Consider the following 10,928-nt stretch of genomic DNA (forward strand, 5'->3'; position numbering starts at 1 on the left):
ATCTTCACTTTGTCATTAAGTATTTCCAGGTTCCTAAATATTCAATGTGTGTAATGAAATCTATTTTCTTCCTAAAGACATCTTCTTGGAGGCCTTTTACTTCCTGTTTTAATCTGAACTGACAGCTTTCCAGGCCTGTTACACACATGACCCCCTGTGGTTCTTTTCAATGATTTCCTAGGCTGGTTCCTGGGCTTCTGGGATTCACACATCCCTCTTTCTTGGATTCCTTCTCCCTTTGGGGGGAGCACATCCTTGATTAATTTTTCCAGAAAGGGAATATGTAGAGATAAACTTTGTGAGTGTTTAACATTTTAATTTTATCCTCACATTTGCTTGTCTGATTGGATGTAGTTTTAAGTTTGGGGGTCGTTGCTCCCCTATGTTTTAGCAAACAATGTCACTTTAGATATTTCTGATTCTAATTTATTCCTTATTTCCTATGAGAGACTTCTTTTCTTTCCTCACTGCAAAATTTAGTGTTTTTCTTTTTAAACTTGGCATTCTGAACCTTAATCAAAATACGTCTGTGTGTGTGTGTGTGTGTGAGTGTGTGTGTGTGTGTGTGTGTGTGTATTTAATTCCTTTTCTTTGGTACTAGTCAACGTTTTCCATCTGAACACTTAAGTTCTTTTCAGTTCAGGGAAATTATCTTTAGTTATTTCTTTAAACACTTTCTTTTCATTCACTGTTCTCTCCTTCCAAAACTCCTATCAGATATCGAATCCTCTATGTTTCTTAACTTTCCTTCATTTTTGCTCCATATTTTGGAATATCTCTGTCTGTATCTTCTGGATCACTGTTTGATCTTTTACTTCATTCAGACCTTCTACTTTTGAGTTTTCATTTTAGCAATCATGCCTTTAATTTTTGAGAATTTTGAATTTTCTCAGGGCTCTTTTTTCATGGCCATCTGTTCCTATTCTTCTTTTCAATGGATAGTCTATCTTTTGGAGTTTAGATTAGAACGTTCTTTTTTAAAGTTTTGTTTCTTGTCTCCCACTCTCTGAAACGACGTGTTCTACTTGTTCAAATTGGTCTTTCACAGCATTAGTTGCTTTTAAACGTCTTACGATCTTTGATTGGCATGGCTTGGCTTAGGAATGACGGGATACATTGATTTATACAGGCAACTTACATGCATTTCCTTTGCAAATAGCTATAGACCCATTTACCTGAAAGGCCTCTCCCCCAACCCGCTCCCACCCTCCACCCCCACCAGAACCGGGGTGGTGGGGGGTGGCTAAGAAGTCTGTGTAAACGGGTCCGTCCCCTTCACAGGCAGGCTCGGAATTGTGAGAACCAACAGGAATCCCCTCTGATAGTGGAGACCTTTACCTGGGGCTCCGCATGGGGGTCCCAAGTCTTAGCCCCTGCTCTGCCTCAGTCTGCTGCCCCCACCCCTTCACGTGGGATCTCCGCAGACACAGCTTTTACACTGTCGGAGTCAGGACTCCCAGGGCTACGGCCCCAGCAAGTGGTGTTTGCTCCACCTATTTCATGGAGTGGAGGGACTAACTGTCTGAGCCAGTCTACAGATGGCCCTTCAAGTCATCACTCCTTCTCTCCCAACTTGCTGACTCCAAGTCCTGGAATTTCTCCAGGGCTCTGCCAGGAAAAACAGCCACTACTTCCATGGTGGTCTGGAGTTATCATTTTGTTCTGCTATGATCCACTTTCTATCCTCTTTCTATCTTCTATAAATCTTCTAAAATGTCTTGTCCGAGGATGGTGCTTTCTCGTTCTCAAGGCCCCCATGTCTTTCCACTGTTTTCCTACATCCTTTCCCATTTCCCTGGGATCTACTCGGCTCTGGGCTTACAAGTGGGAAGAAGACAGACCTGGTCCCTTTTCTCGTGGGGTTTATGATCTTGAGTAGCTGAACAGACAACTCATGGCATTAGCACAGTGTTACAGGAGGGATTCCCTGACCAGGTGAGAAAAGGCCTGCAAAGGAAAGGGTGTTTAAGCTGAGATCTGAAGGATGATCGGGTTTCTGTCGGCACAAGAGGAGGGGTGTGGCCAGAACAGAAAGGAAGAGGAACCGCACTCTAGCCTGAAGGAACAGCATGTGAAAACGTGTAATCCCTGTAGGCGAGGGTAGCCAGTACCTAAGGGATCTATCTATACGTGTCCTTATGCCTCATGGGACGGGATGGGCCCAAACAAGCTGCCTCTGAGAGCTGCCTGCCTGTCCTAAGATGGTTCCTTTCCTGTGTTTTTCTTTCAAAGGACAAAGGGCATCAGGGTCTATAAAGGGCTTCTGCTGGAAATGCTTATGCGTATTATCTCCCTAATTCTCTCAGTATCCCAGTGAGATAGGCATTATCAATACCAGTTTAGAAGTAAGGAAATTGAGGGTCTGAGAGGTTAAGTAACTTGTCCAAGGCTAGTAAGTGGTAATGCTGGGATTTTCATCAGTTGAGGAATCTCTAAAGTATGCTTTCCTACAGCAGGTACCAATGTCTTTTTTCCCCCAATTTTTAAAACTGTAGTGAAATAGACGTGACATACAATTTAACATCTTAACCATTTTTAAGTGTACAGGTCAGTGGCATTAAGTACCTTCATATTCTTGTGCAACTGTTTCCTCCATCCTTCTCCAGAACTCTTTTCATCTTGCAAAACTGAAACTCTGTACCCATTAAATAATAACTCCCCATTTCCTCTCCCCCTAACCCATGGCAACCGCCATCCTACTTTCTGTCTCTATGAGTTTGGCTACCCTAGGTACCTCATCTCATTGGAAGCATGCAGTATTTGTCTTTTTGTGACTGGCTTATTTCACTTAGCATAATGTCCTCAAGGTTCATAGGTGCCAATACCTTAACACCCTGTACCTCCTGATAATCTCCAGAAGGAAGAATGTGCCCCAACTTGAGTGGAAAGTGGGAGGAATTAGGTTGTGATAAAACTCAACCTCATTAAGGAGACTGTTGAAACAGCGGTGTATCAGCAGAGGACACTAGAATTTTCAAAATCTCAAATCCTGCACTCGCTAGCATATAAGATCTCTGACTCCATTGTATATTAAATAGCCAGAAAGTGCATCCTGTCCTGGCAGTCTAACTTTAATCGGTTTGATCCAGAAAGCTTCCTGCCCAGTGACATGACTCCTAAATTCTATTCTTGAGAAAGGACCCCTCCCTTAACATTGGAGCAGGATCTAATTATTCATTCGTTTATCTGGTGTGTGCTATGTCATGTTCCAGTATGGTGGCTGGTTTCCATTTGCATCTCTGACCCAATCTCCACCTTCTCCACTCTGCCTTGTGTCCCACGGGCTGACCTGTAGGATTGGCTTTCAGTTGGACTTGGGTAATTGGAGGCACAACAGGAGATCGGAGACCGGTTGGCAAATTTATTACCCTGGCTTTCTCTCAGCAGGGTTGCTGTGGGTTGGCTGCTCGAAAGGCAACACTTTTGGGCACCCAGGATGCACCTAATTATCTGGAAAATGCTTTCACTATGCCCTTTCTCTATCAGCAAAAAACAAACAAACAGAAACAAACAATTAAAAGTAGTTTGCCTTCATGCGTCAAGGACAGCGCTATATCTTAACTGTCCTGCCTTAGAGCTAAATCAAATCCTGCTATCGTAATATAATCTGGAGGGAGCTTGTTTGTCTTGATATTCTACAGGACATCACGCTGGTCCACTACACTGATGGAATTATGCTAATTTGAATTAGGGAGCAGGAGGTGGCAAGCGCCTTAGGTGCGTTGGTAGCACATGGACGTCAAGAAGTTAGGAGGTAACCCCCTGGGAAGTCCAGGGCTGTGACATCACTGATGGTTCCAGGGGCCCAGCGGTCTGGGGCATGTTGGGGTGTCTCCTGCTACACGGGAGAGATAGCTGCTGCATCTCGCCCCGTGTACCACATAGGAGACACAACATGCAGTGAGTTTAGAGGCCAACTAAACCATATTTTTCTGTGTGCCGCTCTGACCTAACTACTGGGTATCTTACAAGGCTCCCGGTTTTGAGTGGGCACAGGCTATGAAAGGGGTTCAGAAACAAATGCAGGCTGCGTTACAAGCAGTCTGAGCAGCAGACCCGGTGGCATGGAAGGATCTGAGGCAGACAGAGATGCTATCGGGGGCTCCTGGCAAGCCCAGTAGGACCCAAGTAAAGTCAACTGCTGAGAACTAGGTTTTCAGTTGAAAAGCAGCTCCTGGACTGTTGGAGAGCCCCATAGGGACCGAACATGTGACCCTGGGTCACAAAGGACTATGCTGTTTAAACTGCCCATCACGCCCGGGACACGCCCAGCAGCATCACTGTAAAGTGTGAATGATACATTGAGACCAGGCTCCGCAGGTCTGGAAACCACAGATCAGTCAGTCCAGGCTCCACGGTACCTCTTCCTACTGCTTGACTGCCTCTCAACACATGCCGATGGCCTGATGGCAAGTTCCCTGCAGCCACATACAGAGGAGGAAAAGCGGGGCTGGGTTTCTTAATGGACGCACACGGTAGGGTGGAACCAGACAGCAGGAATGAGCCGCTGAGCTACAGCCCTGCGCAGGGATGGCCTGAAAGTAGGGAGGGAGAGGCGGTCCCCCCGGTGGGCGGAACTCCAGGCATTCCTTCTGGTTTATTCTGCATGGAAGGGAAGGAGGTCTGAGGAATGCCATCCATCCAATTCATGGCCAGCGGTAACATGTTCACCACGTTGACTGGGGACTTGGAAAAAATAAATTGTCTGTTCAGTGACAGGAGAGCTTGGGGAGAGACGTGTGGCTGGACTTTTTGCAACGTGCACAGAACGTACACAGGCTGCCAGAATACAATTCCACAGACTGGGAGGCTTAAACAACAACCATTTATCTTCCCACAGTTGTGGAGGCTCAAGGTCCAAGATCAAGGTGCCATCAGGACTGGTTTCTGGTGAGGCCTCTCTTCCTGATTTATAGAAGGTGGCCTTCTCTCTGTCCTCACCTGGCCTCTCCTCTGAGCATGCATGGAGGGCTTTTTGATGTCTCTTGGTCTTTTTTTCCCTTTGTTCCTCATTTTTGTTTATTAAAATTTTTTCCCAGCTTTACTAAGCTATAATGAACATGTAATTGTCCTCTTCTTCTAAGGGCAACAGTCCTATTGGGTTAGTGATCCACCCATATGACCTCCTTTAACTTTAATTATCTCCTTAAGGCCCTGTCTCCAAATACAGACACACAGGGGTTAGCGTTTCAACAGATGGATTTAGGAGGTACAACGCAGCCCGCAGCGATAATCAGGTGGTCAAGATGATCCACCCTGTGGCTGTGTGCAAGTCTCTTCCTCGCCACCCACGTGCCTGCTCCATGGGCCCATGAGCAAAGGACACACGAGGCGGGGGTGGAAGCTGTGCACAGGCCAGTAGCAGACTCTCTCTCACCAGCGCTGGTCTGGCTCCTGACAAGGCTGAATGTCCAATCTGCCAGCAGCTGATCAACACTGAGACCCTAAAATGGCACCGCCCCCCAAGGGGACCAGCTGGAGACCCCTTCCATCACGGAGGGGCCAGAACCAGCCTCCGAGAGACAGATCTTTGCTCCCATCCCGGATTTTCCTTCCCTGCCCCCAGGACTTCTGCCAGCACCAACATTCCTGAACTTAGAGAACGTCTTATCTGTCACCACGGTGTTGCAATTCAATGTCTCCTCCCCAAAGAAGATGCACTTTCAGAGGCTGTCATTTGCCAGTGGGAGCTTTGGCCATGGAATTCACTGGCTTTATCACATGCTTCATTCCCTGGAAAGAGATTGCTTAACAGAGGGGCCTGCCGAAGACAGACATGGTGACAGCTGGAAGGCAAGACCCTGCAAGCTGGGTACCTGCCTAGTGGATGCAGTCAGTTCCCCAACCCAGCAGCCAGCATTTGATGCCACTGCCCCCATAACCGGACTGCAGTGGTCTGGGAACCAAGGTGGGGGGACAGGAGTGGCCCTTCTCACTATGACACCAAATAACCACCAAAAGAAGACCTGCTTCCTGTCTGACCTTGGGCTTGTGGCCTAGGAAGGATATTTCTGCAGGGAACACATAGTTCCATTCAACTGGAAGTTGAAACACAGTCTGACCTCAGCTATTTGGGGCTCCTCATGCATGAGAACTTTTAAGATCTACTCTCTTAGCAACTTTCAAATATACATACAGTGTTATTAACTATAGTCACTGTGATGTACAGTACATCCCAGGATTGACTGACTGATTGATTGATTGATTGTGGCCGCACCGTGCAGCATGCAGGATCTTAGTTCCCCAACCAGGGATCGAACCCGTGCCCCCTGCAGTGGAAGTGTGGAGTCTTAACCGCTGGACCGCCAGGGAAGTCCCAGGATTTATCTATTTTAGACCTGGAAGTTTGCACCTTTTGACCACCTTCACCTAGTTCACCCACCCCCACACTTATTTTCAGATTAAAGTGGGAACGGAATCTTAAAGACCTGTCCCCAACCTCCTGATCCAAGATGTAGCAGAACAGCATGCAGGATGGAAGGCAATTCCGACTCCCCAGAGCTTCTCAAACTTTAATACTGTTACATGTCATCTGGCGACTTTGTTAAACTGCAGAGTGATTCTGCAGGTCTGGGTGGGGTTAAAGATTCTGAATGATAACAACGGTCCAGGTGACGTTGTCCTTGAATCTCACTTTGAAGTCATACAAGGCTGTAGCTCTGTGGTTCACAACCTGTTACAGTTTAGACTCACCGAGGGTTTTTAAGAAATACTAATGTCTAATCCCCTCTCCTATAGATTCTGATTCAATTCACCTGGGGCTTGGGTATTATTATTATTTTTTTTTAAAGTCTGCCATATGATGCTAATAGTTCCTTAGAGGAATGTTTTTAGGACCAAGTGACACAGTTGATTATTTCCAATTCATTAATGATGCATTTTGAAACAACCTTTCATTCAATCATCCATTCATTTATTCAACCTCCAACTCTATGACTGAGTGTTTCATTTTAGAGAAATTATGTCTATGACTTCATTTTTCAAATAATTTTTAGCATTTTCTAGAAACACCTACATTCTTTCTGCTGGATTTTCATTGGGTTACTACATAATGACATTAAACTCTGAATAGCATCCTTCCCACAAATTTCACACTAAGCTGCTCCTTTCGGAACTAGACAATAGCAAAGGAGAACAAAATTAAATAGCTTAGACAATGAATAAAAAAAAATCTATCATCTTCCGTTTATATTTTATTAGAGGTGACTTGCCAATCTGATGATAGGTTAAAATTATCCAGAATAAAAAAAGAGTGAGTAGGGCTTCCCTGGTGGCACAGTGGTTGAGAGTCCGCCTACCAACGCAGGGGACGCTGGTTCGTGCCCCGGTCCGGGAAGATCCCACATGCCGCGGAGCGGCTGGGCCCGTGAGCCATGGCCGCTGAGCCTGCGCGTCCGGAGCCTGTGCTCCGCAACGGGAGAGGCCACAGCAGAGGGAGGCCCGCGTACTACAAAAAAATAAATAAATAAAACAATGTCTGACAAAGATTATTCACATAACACTTTTTGCTTCAGCTACAAGTCCCAAAATGCTTTTAAAAAGCATTTTGTATCAGTTATTTTGCAGAAGCATATTGATGTCATTGTGGTTCATTATAATGGTTAAAGTTATTATCATTTTTCCAAAAAGTCTATTTCAAAATTTCCTGGCATACATGAAACTGTAGCCAGAGTAATTTTTCTAATGGCTAAAAAGGTTTTAGTCTTTTGTCAGCAAGTACTGTAGTCAAAACATTTCAACCACAGATTCTTCTTCATTCCATCAGAGTACAGCCAAGTACTTGAATGACAGCAGAAGGTAGAGACAGGACACTGTGCTAGTCAGCAGAAAATTCTGAATCTAATCAGAGGACAGAGGCCTAATTGCTCACCTAATTCATTTGACAGCCAGAAAGACTGTTTTGAGAAAACATCTGTAGATTTCTTTTTAAAGTGTCTCCAAGAGAAATTTTAACAAGCATAATCAAGTGTGAGTTCCATACCTATCTGATTTTCCCACAAATCTGACCTAACAAGCAGTTTCACTGGAAATATAAGGACGTGAGAGAATAACAGTGAAGCAAAATTAGTCTAATTACAGGATAAATTAAAAATTCAAGAACTTGAACATCCCTGGTGGCGCAGTGGTTAAGAATCCACCTGCCAATGCAGGGGACACAGGTTTGATCCCTGGTCCGGGGAGATCCCACATGCCGCCGAGCAGCTAAGCCCATGAGCCACAACTACTGAGCCTGCACTGTAGAGCCCACGAGCCACAACCACTGAGCCCACGCGCCACATCTACTGAAGCCCGCGCGCCTAGAGCCCACGTTCCGCAACAACAGAAGTCACTGCAATGAGAAGCCCACGCACCGCAACGAAGAGTAGCCCCCGCTCACCACAACTAGAGAAAGCCCACGCGGAGCAACAAAGACCCAAAGCAGCCAAAAAAAAATAAATAAATAAATAAATAAATATTTTTAAAAATCCAAGAACTTCACAAAAATAAATAAATAAATAAATAAATAAATATTTTTAAAAATCCAAGAACTTCAGTTCAAGACAATTCAGCAGTTGCCATTGCAATTTTGATAGGAATTGCATTGAATCTATAGATTGCTTTGAATAGTATGGACACTTTATCAGTATTAATTTCATTCCAATCCATGAGCACAGAATATCTTTCCACTTATTTGTGTCTTCAATTTCTTTCCTTAACGTCTTATAGTTTTCAGTATAGAGGTTTTCACTTCCTTGTTTAAATTTATTCCTAAGCATTTTATTCTTTTTGATGCAATTATAAATGGGATTGTTTCCTTAATTTCTCTTTCTGATAGTTGTTAGTGTATAGAAATGTAACAGATTTTTATATACTGATTTTGTATCCTGCAACTTTACTGAATTCATTTATTAGTTCCAACAGTTTTTTTGATGGATCTTTAGGGTTTTTTTGTACACACACACACACACACACACAGATGCACACACACACACATATATATATAAATATACATATGTAGTGCAATATTACTCAGCCATAAAAAAGAAAGAGATCTTACCATTTGTGACAACATGGATGGACCTTGAGGGCATTAAGCTAAGTGAAACAAGTCAGACAGAGAAAGACAAATACTGTCTGATCTCTCTTATACATGGAATCTAAAAAAAAAAAAAAAAGGACAGGTCTTATATATAGAGAACAGACTGGTGGTTGCCAGAAGCGGGGGGAGGGGTGAAGGGTGGGAGAAATGGGTGAAGGGAGTCAAAGTGTAAAATTTTTTTTTTTTTGTGGTATGCGGGCCTCCCTCTGTCGCGGCCTCTCCCGTTGCGGAGCACAGGCTCCGGACGCGCAGGCTCAGCGGCCATGGCTCACGGGCCCAGCCGCTGCGCGGCATGTGGGATCCTGATCCTCCCAGACCGGGGCGCGAACCCGGTTCCCCTGCATCGGCAGGCGGACGCGCAACCACTGCGCCACCAGGGAAGCCCCTAAAATTTTTTAAATAAATAATAAGTAAAACAAATTTAAGGATAACTTAATCCACTGTGCCGATTCATTTACACTTAGCTCATCAAAATGTACTTTGTTGTAAAATAGCTAGCTAGTGGGAAGCAGCCGCATAGCACAGGGAGATCAGCTCGGTGCTTTGTGACCACCTAGAGGGGTGGGATAGGGAGGGTGGGAGGGAGGGAGACGCAAGAGGGAGGAGATATGGGGATATATGTATATGTATAGCTGATTCACTTTGTTATAAAGCAGAAAGTAACACACCATTGTAAAGAAATTATACTCCAATAAAGATGTTAAAAAAAATAAAATGTATTTTGTAAGACCCATCTATTATCCAAGAAATCTTTTGAGCCTTTTTAAGACAAGTCTTTTGTCTTTGAACCAGTGAGTTCTAATTTTCCATATGAATGACGCTTGGACCTTGAAAGATAGACAATCAGTTGATTTTCAACTTAGATTCTTGAAATTTTAAGTGAAATGAAAACTTCACATTCTGTTTATTGATGGGGCACTGAATAAGGTCATTAAAAAAAAAGAGAGAAATTTCTCAACTCAGGTCCAGGTAGCCATATAATCAATCAAACAGGGCTAACAACAGACATGAAATTTGTCTGTCACACATTTCCAAGTTGTGCCTTACTATCTAAACATAACTAGGTCTCCATAAATCACTGCAATGTCTTTCCCAACTCTCACGTCAATACTTTTTCTGTCTGAATACTCTTGATGTTTGATTAGGTTCTTCCTCATGTTGCTCTGGCGTTAAATTCTAAGGCAGTTGAAGATATTTTAGAAGCTGGAGCAAGAAACAGGATTTGAGAACAGAAAAATCTGGATGCAGATAATGAGGATCTGAGTTATGGGGTTGAGATTCAGTTTGAATGTCTAATCACATAGTCACAAGCTTGTTTATGCCTGTTTTCATGTAGAGAATCAAGTTCTGGGAGGGTACAATCTTTGTCTTACTTGATTAAAAAAAAAGTTTATCTTCATTTTTTTCTGCTTCTCAAGATCTCAAATGAAAATTTTCATGGAAAAAAGATTATTTTGTGTAATCACTCTTCACCATATGTTTTTCAATTATTCATAGTATTTCTGCCTCATTACTTTGGCTATCATTACAGTGACATTTTCCTGGAGACAAAATTCTCATTATATACTTTTTTTTTTTTTTTTTGCTATAACAATTTAATTTCTGAACTCACCCAAACTTCAGCTATTTTTGCTTAGGATTGAGTCTACATGCCAAGGGTCTAATGTATTTTTTTCTTTTTTTAAAAAACATTTTTATTTAACATCTTTATTGCTTTACAATGGTGTGTTAGTTTCTGCTTTATAACATAGTGAATCAGCTATACATTTACATATATCCCCATGTCTACTCCCTCTTGCGTCTCCCTCCCACCCTCCCTATCCCACCCCTCTAGGTGGTCACAAAGCAC

Source organism: Physeter macrocephalus, chromosome 13 (genome assembly GCF_002837175.3).
Source record: "Physeter macrocephalus isolate SW-GA chromosome 13, ASM283717v5, whole genome shotgun sequence".
NCBI classification, from domain to species: Eukaryota; Metazoa; Chordata; class Mammalia; order Artiodactyla; family Physeteridae; genus Physeter; species Physeter macrocephalus.